Here is an 18046-nt window from a genome sequence, read left to right as displayed (position 1 = left end):
GAAAGATAACAACGTTTGGGACTGTGGCATTTGTGGTTATCACATGATGTGCATCGGATGTTGTCTCTTGCTGCCGGCAACAAGCTAAAACATTTTTTTTCTTCTCCCATTTTTGCTTCCCTCGTGTTTTTTTTCTTGTTATCATTATTATTATTTTATTTTTTTCATACCACTCTCATTTAGTTGAAGTGTTCAGCTTGGGTCGGCAGACCCGATACTGTCAGTTCTCCTCTGGGCCGCTGGTGATATGTGCTTGAACTGCCATTTGAAAACGTAGGCCGTTTTCTACCTTTTATTTTATTTATTTATTTTGCTCGGCCAAGAAAAAGAACATACTGTAAAATATACTGTAAATGATGAGGAGACCTGAGCGGCTGCTCACGTAATTCCACCTCCACATTACTCACACACCCAGAGGTGTCGCGCCAAATTCTGGGCCCTGGGTACAAGGATTCACTGTGGGCCAACCATGAACGTCCTTCATAGGGGGAGGGGGTTTAAGTTTAACCCATTTAGACTGGGAATGCATTATCCTGCATTATTTTGTGCATTAAGTAGCTCACAGCGCGGCACTGAGCTTGTAGATCTGCTATTTTTGAAAAGTCTTTGAATATTTTTGTCCCGAACATACTATAAATATACTATAAATAACTCAGTCCCCCCCCCCCCCTCCTCCCCATCTGAGAATTTCATGTACCAATGCCTGAGAATTTGATGTTCCAATGCCTGAGAATTTGATGCACTGTACCAATGCCATGATGTCGTTTGTTGTGTTTTCTCTGTCCAAGACCAAGGACCACAATGTAAACCAGTCTCTGGCTTTGATGTTTCCTCTCTGTGAGAAGCACGTACGCCATGTGTTCTTTTCTTTTTCTTCTTTTAAACGTAACGTCTAATAAACCAAATCAAAGCTGATCACAGGGCCAACACACCCGCAGACGTTTAAATTTAGAATCGCTCGTGGCTGACGCTGTAAATAATACCTAATGGCATAATATACCTACTTTATCAAACGTTTCATCCTTAACAGCTGTATGCAATTATGGGCATATTGACTTTGTCATAGTTGTTTATTATTACACCTTTTTTTCCATCCTGAGTCTCAAATCTTCCGACAGCAAAGGGGGGTACGGTGTACGGCTTACTGTGAACAACGTGCAACCAACACCTTGAAGACATTCCATATAATCATATTTAAATCATAATCATAATTACGTCTGTGGGGATGAGCTGCGGTATTTGCGCTTTTCGTCTCAGGTTGTGTAGCCTATATGCTCTACGCTCAAGGAACGAATTGTCCAAAACTGTTTATACTTTTCGGTATTCAAATTCAAAAAGAGCAAAATTAGCAGATCTACTGTACATGCTCGCAGAGCTTATATTGATCTGCTACTTTTGATGCTTTTGTGTGACGCTGTAGTATGATCAAGTAGGCCGTTAATTTATGAAAAAAAAAAAAAAAGTTCAGAATATGGAGATAAGAGGTTTCTGGAAAGACGGGCAGCCTTGTGTGAGTGCAGGATTTGTTATAGTGATTATTAGAGGAGTAACTCATATGGAAAATTAACACTAGTAAGACGCCTCAGAGCGACATGAGAACCACTGGTCTAAAGGGCGAGGTCGCGCCATCTGGCCAGTGATGTATATCGGACCAGTTACCCATGGAGACCCCTGCATTATAGTCAACAATGTTATGTCAAAACATGCCCATATACAGTACTGTATGGACATTACCAAATATGGACATTCCCAGATATGTCCTTAATATTGATGACATTGGGACAGGGATCTCCATATATGGGCATAAAACATATGTTAATTAGTAAAGCCAAGCAGGGCCTTGGCAAGTAAGGGCCTGGGTTTGATGCCTGGGGATCTCCATATATGGACATAAGGGGGTACCCTAACAGGGCATCATCTGGGAATGCCCATACTGTATATGGACATTTTATTTATTGTATTCTTTATTAATATATATCCATATACATATATGGACTTAATATTAACATTTTCGGGGAAGGTATAGGGTGTAAATCAGAGTAAAGCAGGCTCTTGGGACAGTTAGGGCCTGGGATTGATGACATCAGAAATCTCCACATATGGGCATAAAAGGGATTTTGTTTCTGGGAATGATCAGTACTTTTTATTTTATTTTATCCTTTAATAATAATATGTATCCATATACATACAATATATATTATGCCCATACTGAACCAGCCACACAGATATGGGCCATGCCTTTGCCATCTGGCCAGTGATGTATATCGATGATGACATCAGGGATTTTCATATATGGGCATAAAAGGGATACCCATATATGGACTTTTTACCATATCTGGACCTACTTTTTCCAAAAAGTACGTTAGCCACTCAAAAGAATTATCTGCTTTAACTCTCCCCACGCTTTGAACGTTAACGTTCGCCCCATTTTTTACAGAACCTCGATGCCAATACGGCGCTCGTTCGGTTCGTTCGTCTGATGACTGTAAGCTGATGAGGGGTCGCGCGGCCGTCTACTGTAAACACATTTTCCGCGGTGATGGTGTAAAAAATCCATTATGCGTTAGATCAACGGAGAACAATTCACTTCCTTGTTGATTTCCTCTGGCTGTAAGGCTCTGTGGCCAGTGACTGGTCTTCTTCTTCTTCAACACATAACAGGCAAATTCACATTCATTCTCGCATGACGCCGCCCTCTGCTGCCTGGCAGACCAAAGTGCACTATTGCACAATAAAAAATAAATAAATAAATAAATGTCTGTCTATCTGCTATAACGTCGCAAAGGTAAGCCGCTTTTTGATGGCACCAGACCCAATAAATAAATAAATAATCTGGCAGTAGGAGAGTTAAGTAGCATGTGAGGGGTCAAACATGGGCTTTTCATGATCCTGAATCCAATGCAAACATTTGTTTTGCACTAAAAATATTCCTTGGGCTAAAAAAAGACCCACAAAACTATATGGTTTAGTGATGAGTCATCACTTTTCACAGTTGTGTGGGGGCCGTTTTTAGCCCAAGGAATGTTTTTGTGCAAAACAAATGCTTGCATTGGATTCAGAATCATGAAAAAACCCTAGTTTGACCCCTCACATGCTACTTAAAGCAGATTTTTGCTTTTTGGAAAAAGTAGGTCCAGAGGAAACTTTGTGCAAAATTTGGTGCTTGTATCACAAACTGAACGATTCTTCCAAAAAATTGACTTAATTTCCCGCACTAATAGGTCGGATGGACCGCACTTCCTGTACGGACGGACAAGCTGCGACATTTCTCATGGTATACTGCGACCTTCGGTCGAAATGAGTACACCCATAAGGAAAAGACTTGTGAAATATTTAATCCTCCAAGAAGCCAGCGTGAGTCGGGCGTTGTTTCTATGCATTCTAATGTGACAATAGCGTGCAACTCAGTGCTAATGCAGTATGAATTATAAAACCATGCAGTGGTTCATTGATTCGTTGATATAAAATACTTATATATGCTTCTCGATTATTTGATTAATCTAAAAAAGTTATCCATTGGATTAAATAATTGATAGTTAAGGCCTAATCTACAAGCTGAAAATGCATCACATCGCAAAACACATTTTCCGGTTGTAGATCTACTATTTTGGCTGTATGGTGGAAGAAAATGTTTAACTTTTCTGGACATAATGTTTTAAAGTTTGGACTTTTTATTTTTGCAAAGTTGGAGACATATTAAGGAAATGTTTGGCCCATAATGACATGACCAAAATAGGGACTCGGGTTGGGAGGGCTCCTAAAAATACACAATTTTGCCAGCAGAAGGATTAATGGGTGTCTGGTTGCTTCCAGTTTGCATGTACTGTACAGTAGAGTCAGACAAGACATTGAGTCATGCTGAATAATCAAGGGAGCGTTTACTGCATACAGACCTCCCTGCTAGCGAGGTAGCTCTCCTCTGCACCTTAAGTTGCATCAACCACCAAAGCATGGTGAAACAGCAACAGCTAATGAAGGACCTACTGCCTTTTTTTCCTTTTTCTTTTCTTTTTCCTTTTTTACCCACATTCCATATAAAAAAACACAGAAGGAGAGAGTGCATTCTCCGGCAGCGGCAGAAGCCGCGTAACTGCCGTGGACCGGCCGTTGGACGGGCAGTCGCGCTGCGTCGCCGGCAGACAGACATCGCCGGTAAACTAATGCAGCAGCCACCACCGCACGGACCGGCAAGTGGAAAGTTTACCGTGACGGAGGCGCGCGACGTCCCATTAGTCTAACGGTGGTTAGGGTTAGGTTTAGGCATAGTTTTACTGAGGTTAGGGTTAGGTACCCGTGCGGCAGTTCTGCCGCTGCCGGAGAATTCACTCGCTCTCCCTCAAAAAACAATGGAGGTGGGGGGCGGGTAGGGGAGGCAAAAACGACAACAGTGCTCGTGGAATGTGATGCTTCATATCGCGGAAGAAACCTTGTATCTCCATATTTCAACTTATTCTGTTTTTTTGGTACATTAATGCCTTTCTCCATCACAAAAGCGTGTCGGATACTGCCTCCCCCTGGTCTCTATACTGCCTCCCCCTGGCCAGCCGGGGCACCTGATGGAGGGGAAAGGAACTGGTTGGAATAACGTGTTCCTTCCACGCGCTACGTCCAACCGGGGAAACTCCCCCCTCTCAGGTGAAAAGAAGCAGCTTGGACTCCTCGTGCATATAGAAGGAAGCATGAGGTCAGTCCGTTGCTCTCCCCAGGTTGGCAGAGGGAGTGTAGTGCCCAGGATTACAATTAGACAATAATGACAAAGGGTGAAAAAATGGGTTATAAAAATCGTGGGATAAAAACTCAAGAAAAAGAAAATAATAATAAAAGCGTGTCGCACAAAAGTAGTGCAAATAGAATGGTTTTGGACATAGAAGGTTTCCACGCGACGGCGGCGGTATAATGGAGTTATTATGGCCGCGGCAGGTAAAGGCAGACGTTGTGAAAACAGCCGTGTTATTTATGCAGGGCGACAGAAGCGAGCCGGCAGCCGCATTTAATTTCTCAGCTGATCACAGAGACAGATTCTATTTACTACGCACGCACGCACGCACGCACGCACGCACGCACACACACACACACACACACACACACACACACACACACACACACACACACACACACACACACACACACACACACACACACACACACACACACACACACACAGAGAGAGAGAGAGTAATCAAAGGGTGATGCAGGGTTTTAATGACAAACCTCATTAAGTCCAGTACAGTATAAGAAAGAATAGATAAAAGAGAATGCATAAAACCATTCAAATAAATATTAGTTCCTCCGTTTTTATACAGGTTTGTTTTTGTTTGTCTAATGCAATAGGCCATATTTCTATCAAGGCACTGTCTCAAGGCACAGACTTGCCACTGGTGAGTGCGTGTTTGTGTGTGAGTGCTAGAGAGGGGGGGGGGGGGGGGGGGGTGAGCGTGTGTATGCTACTGTACTCGGTACAGTGTGCTGGATGTCACCATCTATTGTATCATAATTTAATTTCCTTGCATTATTGTATCATAATTTAATTTCCTTGCACGTGTCAGATAGAGGACTTCAATAATTCATATTGACTTGCAGTTCATTTGAATACAATATAGACTAGGGTTACGCTGTCTGGCAGATCAGTAAGATAGTCATAAACTCCACGGATTTTTCAAAAGCTTTCATTATTTGTGAAAATCTTTTTTTGTATAAAATAGGGTTTAATTGGTTAGTGTAGGTTTTGTAATAATAATGATCTAAATCTACAAAGTTAAACAACAATAATAATTAAAAAAAAACAATATTTGTCTCTGAGTTGTAGAAGTAGGCTATAAAGTATTGCAAAATGGACATAAATTAACTTAAAAGTATCTAAAAATTGTACGTAAGTTACTTTCCACCACTTCTCTCATCCCCTTTAGGGGAAGAGACGTTATGTTGCATTGCGTGAAAATGGTTGAGAACCACTGGTTTAAACCAGTGGAAACCAGTGGTTCTCAACCTGTAACCCAGTGGGTCTCAACCTGTGGGTCGAGACCCCCAGAGGGTTCCCCAAATTATTTTGGGGGGGTCCCCAGATGTTTAATTGTTTTCTCACTCAACAGTAAACAGACCGACATAGTACAGTATACGTGTATACTGTATCTAAAGCAGAGAAAACAAGCCCAAAGTCGCTTGTAATAACAAGGCATGGAACAGTGCTGTTCCTTTGTGTGGTGTTGTGTTCTGTTCCCTTCTGGATGGGTTGTGAAAGTGACAACAAGATACGCATTCCAGCCATAAAGGTAATGGAGGCTTCGGGGTGCGGTGGTGATGGTGCACTTCCATCCTCCATGCTGCTTACTTTTAATGTCTCCCCCCCTGCAAATGGCTACAAACACCACCAGCCCCAAATGTGCTCATGTGTTACGCCGACAACGCTTGCTGGGGAATGGCAGCCTTGACTTTTATGCAAATTGCAGATATAGTTATATCGGCCGTTAATGGCGTAGCCCGGGGGGCCGCGATTGTCTACTCGCCCTATAACAATTTGTATAATATGTATTTATATTTATAAGTACGGCGCTAACTCGTGTAAATATTCATAAGCCTGATGCGAGTGAGCTGTTTCAGTCAACCAAAGTGTTAACGTTCATTTGTCCAGGCGAGGTTTGCGGCACTCACACACACACAGTCGAATCCTCAGTGTTCCTTTGACTCAAAGAGGGTACAAATGACAACCAAATGGACCCGTTAAGGTAGTGGCAGTGAACCGGGGACCTGCAGGGGTCCTTGGGGGAGGTTCCAGGGGGTCCCCCAGCTAAAACTATCGATACTTAGAATGAACGACATGGTTGGTTCCATGTGTACATTCTCAGATACAGGGGTTCGGAGCTTAATGCACAGCAAACTGGGGGTCCTTGAAACAAATAAATAAACATTTGACAGATTTTACAGTGCAACGCATCCATTTGGTTGTACAGTATTTGTCCAATGTCCGGGTTAAAACCACACTACAGATTATTATGCTCTCGTATGCTCAGTAACGTAAATAAAGTCAATGTTCACGCGGTCGCACGCATTGACCCGTCAGATTACAGACCGTTTAATGTTGCCCTCAATACATAACATCGTAATTATATCAACGTCCGTTCCCATGTGGCTTTGAGACGCGGTCTGTGTTCTTATAGCGAGGCCTGCGGCGTTGGCGCGTGACCATCCTTTTAACATCTCCATCCTCCAGCATCATGTCGGGTGGAAACCTCATATGTCCAAAACCGTTACTTTTCAGCATTCTGGTTCAAAAGTATCAAAAGCAGCAGATCGACAAGCTCGAAACGCATCGTTTCAAGCAAGCGTTTCGAGCTTGTGGATCTGCTGCTTTTGACACTTTTTGTGTGACGCTGTAGTATGATCAAAGCAGGGCATTAATTTACGGAAAAACAAAATACTGCCTCCCCCTGGCCAGCCGGGGCGCCTGATGCATGCAGGGGAAAGGAACTGGGGAAGCTCCCCCGTCAGGTGATAAGAAGGGGCCTGCTCACTCCTCATGCACTGAAGGAAGCATGAGCTCAGTTCGGGTCCCTCCCCTGGTTGGCAGAGGGATCGAGAGCAGAGCCCAGGATTACAGCTTAGGCATTGGCACCGGGTGAAAGAAAATGGGTTACAAAATTGTGGTATCCACAATTTTCCCCGGGGGTTTACTGGAGACTATCAGGACCATACTTCCGGGTTTAACAGCAGACATACAAGCTCACGTCGCGCCGCAGATGCAACCCGTTGTGAGCTTGTAAATCGGCGGCGGAAGCTCGAAGCAGACGTCTGCGCAATGCACTATGGGGCGTTGGAAAATCGAATATGGAGATAAGATAAAAAAATAGAATATGGAGATAAGAGGTTTTTCTGCCCTACAGCGACGATATGACGCATCCCGCTGACGGAGCAAAAATCGATGGCGCGGGACAACGACATTTATATCCAAATAAACGCCCGGCCGGTCGATGATGGGCCCCGATCCTACCCACCCCCCCACCCCACGAGTTTGAGCGACGTTCCGTCGTCCCTGGCGTATCTATGAAGAGCGATGGATTTCCTCTTCTCTACCCCCCCCCCCCCAACCCCTCTCTCCTCTGCTCCGAGTTGGCATTGAGCGGCGGAGGGGAGGAGAGGAGGGGTGGTAATGTATTCGTGGCCGTGTCACGCCATGCGACAGCCGTCACTCTCCGGGGTTTGGGTGAGAGAGAGAGAGAGAGAGAGGGAGAGAGAGAGAGGGGCGGCCGCATCAAGGCAGAGAAAAATGGGAGGCGGATCGATTGGCGTTAATTATGCGGATGTAACGAGGGATGGCGTTGCACCGGCCTGTTTCTCCTCCCGAGGAGTCGATAAAGGTCAGGCAATTAGTTTCTTCTCTTTTTTTTGGCTTATCACCCCACCTCCCCTCCCACCCCCTCTTCTGGGGCATTCGATAATGTCTCCCCTGGGATGGCCTCTGCATTACAGCCAGTTTGATGAAAAAAAAAATAATAATATACAGATTATTTGAGACACGCAATGCACAATGGATGACAAAGAAAGTACTCGTGGTCAAATATTACTCAACTACAAGTGAAATTTGCTTACTGAAAAATGTACATGAGTTACAAGTGGAATATATATATATATATATATATATATATATATATATATATATATATATATATATGTGTGTGTGTGTAGTGCAATTTAGATATCCCCCTCCCCCACAAATAAAAGATTCTCCAGAATATTTTAAAAAAATATTGTGAGCGTGTAGATCTGCAATTTCTTTGTTATAGGGTTTGTTTGTTTGTTTATAATGTAAGCCTACTTTTTCCAAAGTGCAATATTTGCCACATTTGAAACGGTGCATTGTGAGCTTGTAGATCTGCCGGTTGTTTGGCAGTGCAACGTTGCATTTTCATAGGGATGGAGCTCGTTAATTTTATTGATAATGAGCATCTTATCGATCCTGCTTATTGAGCCGGGATTTTTATCGAGCGTTTTCTAATATTTTGTGGAAAGATCCGAGACGACAAATTCTGGACAGAACTATGAAGATGACAATTGAAAAAAGTAACAAATATTATCATTAAACATCATTAAAACAATCATTCATTAGTGTGTAATAAGCGTTAAATGGTTTTACATTATTAATAGTACTGTAATAATGTCTTGATCACCACTCTTGTCTTGATTGTTTAAACATGACGTCATGGGCCGCTATGCTCGATAACAATCTTGATAAGCCCAAAGGTTATTGATAGCGGGTACTCAATACATTTGTTATGGAGTTTGTAGCGGGCCCTTGTTTCCAGCTCCATCCCTAATTATTATACACCCAGGCATAAAGCAGGCCGCCCACATTCTCCCATTTCTCTCAGATCTGTCAGGATCACAATGATCCGTCTGTCGGGATGTGAAATTAGCACACAGACGTCTGTCACTTTTGCACAAAGGAGATGAAACTTTATCATTATTCACTGTTTATTTATTATTTCGTCACTGTCGGGCAGAAACCTCGTATATCCAAGTTTCAAATGTGTACTTTTTTTCACCAAGTAAAGCCCCGCTTCACCATACAAGGCTGTCGCAAAAAAGTAGTGACAACAGCCGATCTACAAGCACACAACACCTCGCGGTGCAAGGAGTTGTGTGCTTGTAGATCTGCTATTTTCACTAGATTAATTCATTTTTAAAATGATAAATACAAAATGAACGGTCTTGGACATACAAGGTTTGCACCCGACAACGACGATTTATTACTCTGATCAGACGTCGCTGTGGTTTAGTGAGACGGGAAGCTGACAGAGCGACATTGGTATACAGAGAGAGAGAGAGAGAGAGAGAGAGAGCGAGAGCCTTCTCACCTCCCACAGCTTCCACCGAAAATCATTTGATTATTATGAACCTCATCAATCTACGGAACTTGGAATTGCTTTCTCTATTTGGGTTTTGTTAGGCTGTGTGTGTATGTGATCTCACCTGCAGCGTGTGGCTTTCTTTCCCCTGTTCTGCACTCAGGCAATGACTGTCATTGTACAGCAGCGCCTTTTATGGCAGGCAGGCAAGGAAAGGAATACAAACAACTACAAGTCATTCAAGAGGATATCAAGTGAAATTAGTTTGTCAAATTTAGAGAGAGAGAGCGACTGGGCTATTACAATGACTTGGCTGAAACAAACTGTTGGAATTGAAAGTGTGTGAAAGTGCTGATATCAAAAGGATTGCGTATCCCACAATGAAAGCCACACCGCACGCGGTGATGTAATACACCTCCTGTATGTATGAGCCAGCAATAATAAGGATCAGATCAGTTTCACAGAAGAAAAAATAAATAAAATAATAACCTCTTTAAGCACTTTCAACCTGACTGCCTGGCGGCTCTATTTTAGGCACGTCATTTAAACCTGCCCGTCTCGTCTGCCCGTCCCAATGTGGTCATATCCCAGGAACGCCTGCGTGGGATTGCATGACATTTTGGCACAGACGTTCTTGGACTTGAGGATTAACTGATTACTCAGGTGGACGCAGGTCAAAGTCAATGTGACCTCAGAAAGACTCCAAAGTCCTTCAGTTCGAAGTCTTCATTCGCTCATTCAGCTGGCCGACTTGGCTCCTCAGTCTGGCCGTCTCCAGATTAGAACAACTCTTTGTTTCCTTATACGTCAACTGTTGCATAGACAAGTCATTGCTGATTGGATAGTGCTGGATATAGTTAGAAGGGAAGTGGTTTGGATTTTACATTGGCGGGCTCTGGTCTGTACCCACTCTGCCCACAGACCATTTCCTTGGAAGGCCCAATCAGGAGAGCACCCATCATTGCACATACCAGACTGAGAAGCCAAAAGTGATTAAAAAGGCAACTGAACAGAGTAAATCAGTCTGGATTCCAGGCAATCAATCTCTACACTACAGTACATTGAGTATGGCCGGGCAGACAACCGCAATGCGGTTTTAGTGTATGATGATGATGATGATTATGACGATTTGTGTTATCATCATGTGGTTGCCCCTGAAGTACTCGTCTGACTTTATTCCATCTTCCGTCTTCCATCGTCTCCTAAGTAAACTTTTTCTTTTTGCCACGCAACTCCTCCTCCCACAGTTTTGGTGGCACGCACTTGGGCCATAATATGTCAAATCGACTTAATTTCTTGTTAGTTAGTGTGGTTGCCAGTATAGGGCAACCAGACTATTGTTCTAGTCTGGAACACAAACATTGCGTAAACATAGCCAATCAGGAAGCAGCATTCTCGGTAGTCTAACCTAACACGGCACATTCTATGCTGCCCGGCGGATCTCGCCGGGTCCTCCGGCGTCTCGAAATGACGTGGAGGGTGACATGACTCCTGCTGCCGTCCGCTTTGAGTAAAGGAAGTGATCCGCGGTGGAAAACGAGTGATAAATCATAGAGATTTTATATTATAATTATAATGGATAAGCCTAAACAAACCAGTTCACATGAACAATACTGATGTAAAATAAGATATCTGAACGGCTACATATAGTTTATATACAATTAAAATGTCATGAACCAGCACAGTTATAGGGGGGCTTGCCCAGGCTTATTCTTCTTCCGATCGCCAAAATAAGCCTGGGTTTCCGAGGCTACATTCTTGGTCACCATTATAGAGTAAGTCCACTGAGTTCAATTGGGCAGTGGTGCTAGCTTGAGGATTTTATTGGTCACGCTTCACATGACAATTTGGCTACCCAGACAATAAATTGGCAACCACACTTGCAATTTCCAATTTCCAATTTATACTTGCATCTTTCTAGTTATTATTAATTCATAGTCTGATGAACCACATAACCCTGTAGCCTATTATATTTCATTGTACAATGGTGGTATGAATAAGAATACAGAAAATAGGCATTTACAGAATAATCTTTAAGGCAAGTGAGTTTCAGGTGGAAAAACTTGTATATTTTTTTTAAACGGGTCAAAATGACCCGAACAAGGGTTAACTTGTAACAGCTTATTTCAACATGTTGGTATTGCTAGTAAAAGAGAGCGCAGCACCGCCACCGTTACCAGGTTGGCGGATTCCCAGCTTGGCGGATTCCCAGCTTCCTCTCCTCATTTGCATCTGAAGGTCAAGAGGTCGGCGACTCCGGGTTTCACAGTCTGACATTTTAATTCTGTCTGGGTAGACAGCCTGGATATCTCCCCCCTCCCCTCCCCTCCCGGCCAGCCATACTGAAAGGCAAAGGCTAATCCTGCACCGCTTCCAGATGACTCCCCAGAGCCATGAGCAAAGTTCTGTTGGCAACCTTGTCCCCCCGCTCCCAAATATTTGCATTTCACTTTTTTTTTGCCAGGCACAAAGTCACAGAACAGGGCTCTGGGAGTAGGCTGGCAGGTGAGCGAGACACAGACAGCCCAGTTTGGTTTTGTCGCATTCCTAAGTCAATAATTTGTTGACCAGCAGTGTCTCCAGACGGGGACTAAAAGTCTCCTACTGACCGATAACTAGGGATGTCAGCTTGAAACAAGGGTCCGCTACAAACTCGATAACAAATGTATTGAGTACCCGGTATCAATAAGCTTTGGGATTATCAAGCTTGTTATCGAGCATAGCGGCCTATGACGTCATGTTAAAACAATCCAGACAGGCGAAGAAATTATTACAGTACTATTCATAATAAAGCCATTTAACACTTATTGCACACTAATGAATGATTGTTTTAATGATATTTAATGATAAATATGTGTTACTTTTGTCAATTGTCTCTTCATGGATTGTGGTCAGCCACAAACTCACAGTCACAACTGGCCAATAAAAAAATATATATCGTCACTGTCTTAATGTCTTACACTGGCATTAATCAGAGCTATTGAACACCCTTTACATCTGAGTGTTGGTTAAACTAATATTAAACCAATGGAAAGTATACAGTAAAAAGTGCTTGGGACAAAACCTCCTAACTCCACACTTTCTGCCAAACCAGCTAACTCCACCCGATTGTCCCTCTCTTTTTTCATAAATATGTGCTATTGGACACCCTTTAAGTCTGTGTGTTGGTTAAAATAATATTGAACCAATGGAAAGTTGTAAAAATCCCTTCGGTCAAAACCTCCTAACTCCACTTGAGCTCATTTTCCCGAAAATGAAATTTTTTGTGTTAGGAGGTTTTGGCCCGATAGCAGAGATATACCAGTTATGTTCTGAATTTGTCGTCTCACACTTTTCACAAATTATTAGAAAACACTTCATAGTGGGCTCGATAAAAGCCTGTCTCAATAAGAAGGATGGATATGGTGCTCATTATAAATCAAAATTAACGAGCTCCAACCCTACTGATAACTAGGTCATCAAATTATTGGCTAAAAATCTCCATGAATTCAAGGCTTCAAGGGGTGTATAATTGATAGAAAATAAGTCATGTTTTGGGTGAACTACTCCTTTAAAGGTAGGGTAAGTAATTTCACTTAAGTTTCAGTTTTCATGTAGGTGACAGGCGGGCCTTCCTCCAATCATGATCAAGTGGGGGTGGGCCTTGGTGCGCGCAAGGCCCACCCCCACTCACTCGACCATGATTGGAGGAAGGCCCCACTCTATCCTGATTGGAGGAAAACCTGTTAACCAGCAGTTTTGGTGGAGCAACTGAAACTGCTTTTTTCTCCTCACAGAGACTAAAGGGGAGCACACACTGGACGCGGGCGGCTGCGCAGCGTCGTGTCGTGGTATCGACGCACGTGAAGTGCCGGGCGGTAACCCCAACTGGATGCGACACGCTGCCACACAGCACATCTATTTCCCCCAGTAGGGAGAACCATGGGAGAACATGTTCACCGCGCGGCAATGCTGGAAAAATAGAACAGCTGTGTATCGGCGCGGCAGACCCGCGTCTGACGCTGCCGGTGTGGGTTAGTTCATTGAAAATAACGCGCCGCTTCCGCACCACCTCCACGTCCGCACCACCTCCACGTCCAGTGTGTGTTCCCCTTAAGGCTGAAGTCCAAATATGGACCAAACACTCTATAGTAACAAGTACTATCAGAACATAGACCCATTATGTTATTATTTGAGTTAAATGAAATCACTTACCCTACCTTTAAGTCATGCAAAGCAAAATTGTCAGCCACTCACTAGCGATCCCTCTAACATGCATATATGGGCCTCACATACAGCTGGCATGTACAGTGTGTACATCACATAGGAACTTCACATGTATAGTATGCACATGTACATCACATAGGAACTGCACATGTATGCACATAACACACATGTAGGAACTACACATGGGATGTTGACAGTGTATTGAAATTTAAACTCAGGCCCAGTGAGAATTTCCATTGCTTCGTCTGTGCATTAATTTGAATAAACTTAGAGAGACAGCCGCTGATACGAACGACCTACGGCCTGGTCGCGACCTAGGCCACGACCTGGAGGTCGTAGGTCCCGGTTCTGGAGGTCGTAGTTCGCGGTACATACTTGTTAGGTCGCGGCCGGTCTAGTTTCGCGACCCCCGGCCGTGGTTGCGCCACCTCGGTCGTCCCCGGGCCGTTGTTGCGCGATCGGGCCGTTGTTCAGCGACCTGGGAAGTCCGCGGTCGTATTTAAAAGGTCTTTTTGCAGAATATTCTAGAGCAGCAGCGCTATTCAACCTTTTGAAGCTTGTGATTGGCTGAACCGGAGGTAGGAAGCGCTCCATTGTAGTCACTTGGACCGCGCGAGGTGCACCAAAACCTATCCTTAACCCTAACCCCAACTCTAACTCTAACCCTAACCTTAACCCTAACCCCAACTCTAACCCTAACCCTAACCCTAACCCTAACCCTAACCCTAACCCTAACCTGCCGACACTGAGTAGCTAACCTGCCGACGCTGTTGAAAACGAGCGCTCCTTCCCTTAGCAAGCGTAGAGTTTCTAAACTCGCGTCCCTTCCCTTAGCAAGCGTAGAGTTTCGATCGCGGCGCTCCTTCCCTTAGCAAGCGTAGAGTTTCTAAACTCGCGTCCCTTCCCTTAGCAAGCGTAGAGTTTCGATCGCGGACTTCCCAGGTCGCTGAATTACGACCGAGATCGGGCAAAACCTCCAGAACCGGGACCTACGACCTCCAAGTCGTGGCCTAAGTCGCGACCAGGCCGTAGGTCGTTTGTATCAGCGGCTCTTGCTGTAAACTTATGGCCTAGCACCAGTTTTTTTCCCTCTCTTTTTGTTCTTAGAGCACCAATTATCAGTTTTCTGAGAAGGATGGAGTTTAAATAAGGTAAACTGTCACAACTGAATAATCATATCACAGTCTGTTATTGCATTAAAGAAATGGCACACATTGAAAATAAATCAAACTGTTTTTAATGTTTACTGCTACAGTATTACTACTAGTAGTAGGATAAAATAAATAAAATGTCCATATATATAGTATGGGCATTCCCAGATGATGCCCTGTTAGGGTACCCCTTATGCCCATATATGGAGATCCCCAGGCATCAAAGCCAGGCCCTAACTTGCCAAGGCCCTGCTTGGCTTTACTAATTAACATACGTGTTATGCCCATATATGGAGATCCCTGTCCCAATGTCATCAATATTAAGGACATATCTGGGAATGCCCATATTTGGTAATGCCGTTATATGGGCATGTTTTGACATAACATTGTCGACTATCATGCAGGGGTCTCCATATATGGGTAACTGGTCCCATATACATCACTGGCCAGATGGCCAGGTTGACAGAGCTTGCTCGCAGATAAATCACGCAAACGGACACAATATAATCTATCTATAAATGCGAGAAGTCTCTGCGTGTCTGTCTGTCTGTGTGTCTGTAATCCGCGTATCTCGAGAACCGTTCGTCCCACCGGCTTCAGATTCGGCACGCGCGTTCCCCGCCGCGGCACGGAGTGCAGTGCCGGGTCTCGACCCGACGCGCGGTTTTCCCGAACCGGCGCGAAACGTTCGGAATCTCCTTATGCGGGGTTGATTGTTGACATCAGGCTGTTCCGGAGGAAATCGGCGAAAGCTCTGACTCATTGTGACATCACTTCATAAAAGGCTCTGACATCACGTACGCCACATGAGTCAACAAAAAATCTCTGTGAGTGTGTATGTATGTATGTAATCCGCGTATCTCGAGAACCGTTCGTCCCACGGGCACGCGCGTTCTCCATATATGGGCATAAAATGAATGCCCCCATATATGGGCATAAAATGGATTGCAGACAGACAGATACAGATATCTCCATATATGGACATAAATGGACAGAGGCAAACAGATGGTCAAAGATCTCCATATATGGGCATAAAATGGACGCAGACAGACAGATACAGATATCTCCATATATGGGCATAAATGGACACAGGCAAACAGATGTTCAAAACGGGTCCTATGACAACAGGTGTGAGGTTTGCATTAAAGGGGGAACCGGCACTGTGTCTGCAACACAGTTGGAGGCACAGACAGATACTTCATATATGGGCATAAAATGGACGCAGATAGACAGATATCTCCATAACTGGGCATAAAATGGACCCAGAACTATAACTGCAGTGATCTCCATATATGGACATAAAATGGACGCCGACAGACAGACAGACAGATACAGATATCTCCATATATGGGCATAAATGGACACAGGCAGACAGATGGTCAAAACGGGTCCTAAAGGGCGGGGCATTCATTCCCTATTTACATTGTTCCGAGTTGGCCAGGTCGCCGACTAGACGCTGGAAGGGCGGCCCAGCTTCTAGTAATAATAATAGTAGTAGCATAGTACAGTAAGTTATTATGAATCATCAACAACAAATGAAAGTGTGTGTGTGTGTGTGTGTGTGTGCGTGTGTGTGTGTGTGTGTGTGCGTGTGCGTGTGCGTGTGTGCGTGTGTGTGTGCGTGCACGTGTACATAGTATGTACATATGTGCTGGCCCGTTTAAACTATTCAGTATTTCATTGTCTTTTCCCTAAAATTTCCTCAGGTTTCTTCCCCTGTTTTGCCTTTCTAATTTTTATTTAGAATGGAGCGTATTTTTGCAGAAACTCCATTCCCATTGAAAAGCAGAATCCACCTTCATCGGTAGATTTTAAACTTCAGAATAAGAGAATGTTACAAAAATAGTAAAAATAGCTGATCTGCAAGCTCAATGTTCTGCAAATGAAAATCTACTGTCTTGCCAATGGCAGGACGTGTGAAGTTTTGAACTGGCACACCTGTATGTGCCCACACACTCATCTGGAAACTAGCATTTATGTACACAACTACACACTATTAGGAAGTGACTCTTCCACCTGGTGAGGGCACCTCTTTCCATTTTGCCTCTTAATTCCGCACATTGTTTGATCTTTATTTTTTATGCTTCTCCACATAATTAGTGTTGTGATGTTCGACGCTTGGTGAAAGTGTGCCGTGCGGCTGTAATTACAGCGAGAGCTATACCTTGTTGGGGGGGGGGAATGTTTTCCCACAGATGTCCTCCCCTGGGGATTCCCCAAGGATTGTGGCTTCGGTATTTTCCATCTCGTATACAAACCACAGTATCAATCCTTTGTGTTAATTGAACTCCGAAGAGTGTACAGATGTAACCAAATGGACCTGTTAAGGGTCCATTTGGTTACATCTGTACACTCTTCCGAATAGCACGGACTGAGGCGGGCGCCGTGCATAAAAAAAAAAAAAAAAAAGATAATTTAGCAGACTTAAAAGGGGAACTTCTCACAGATGTTTGCAGACCCCTGGGATTCTGGCTGTTTTTGATTGTTTTCCTGCATTCTTCATCTCTCTTTGCTGTTGTTGTTGTTAGAACTCCTTCCTTGTTGCTTTGCATCTGTTTTGACAATTCTAGACTGTGGTTGCGTCTTCTGACAAGCGCAACCACTTAAGCCCTATTTTTCCCCAAATTGTACGACATTATTTAGAAAGTACTGTAGCTGATCTACAGTACAAGCTCACCAATCGCAGTGCTTCGGTTTTGTCACGTTTAGCTCAAAGCATTATTTGATTTGGATTAGAGTTCTAAAATTCTTTCCAAACCCGACCATACCCGACCTGACCCAACGTTTTCGTGCCGGGTAGGGCCTAAAATGTATGCTAACTAGTCGGGCAGCTAGCCGGCACAGATTGGG

Source organism: Nannobrachium achirus (assembly GCF_963921795.1).
Source record: "Nannobrachium achirus genome assembly, chromosome: 22".
Taxonomy (NCBI): domain Eukaryota; kingdom Metazoa; phylum Chordata; class Actinopteri; order Myctophiformes; family Myctophidae; genus Nannobrachium; species Nannobrachium achirus.
This window is presented reverse-complemented; position numbering follows the sequence as displayed.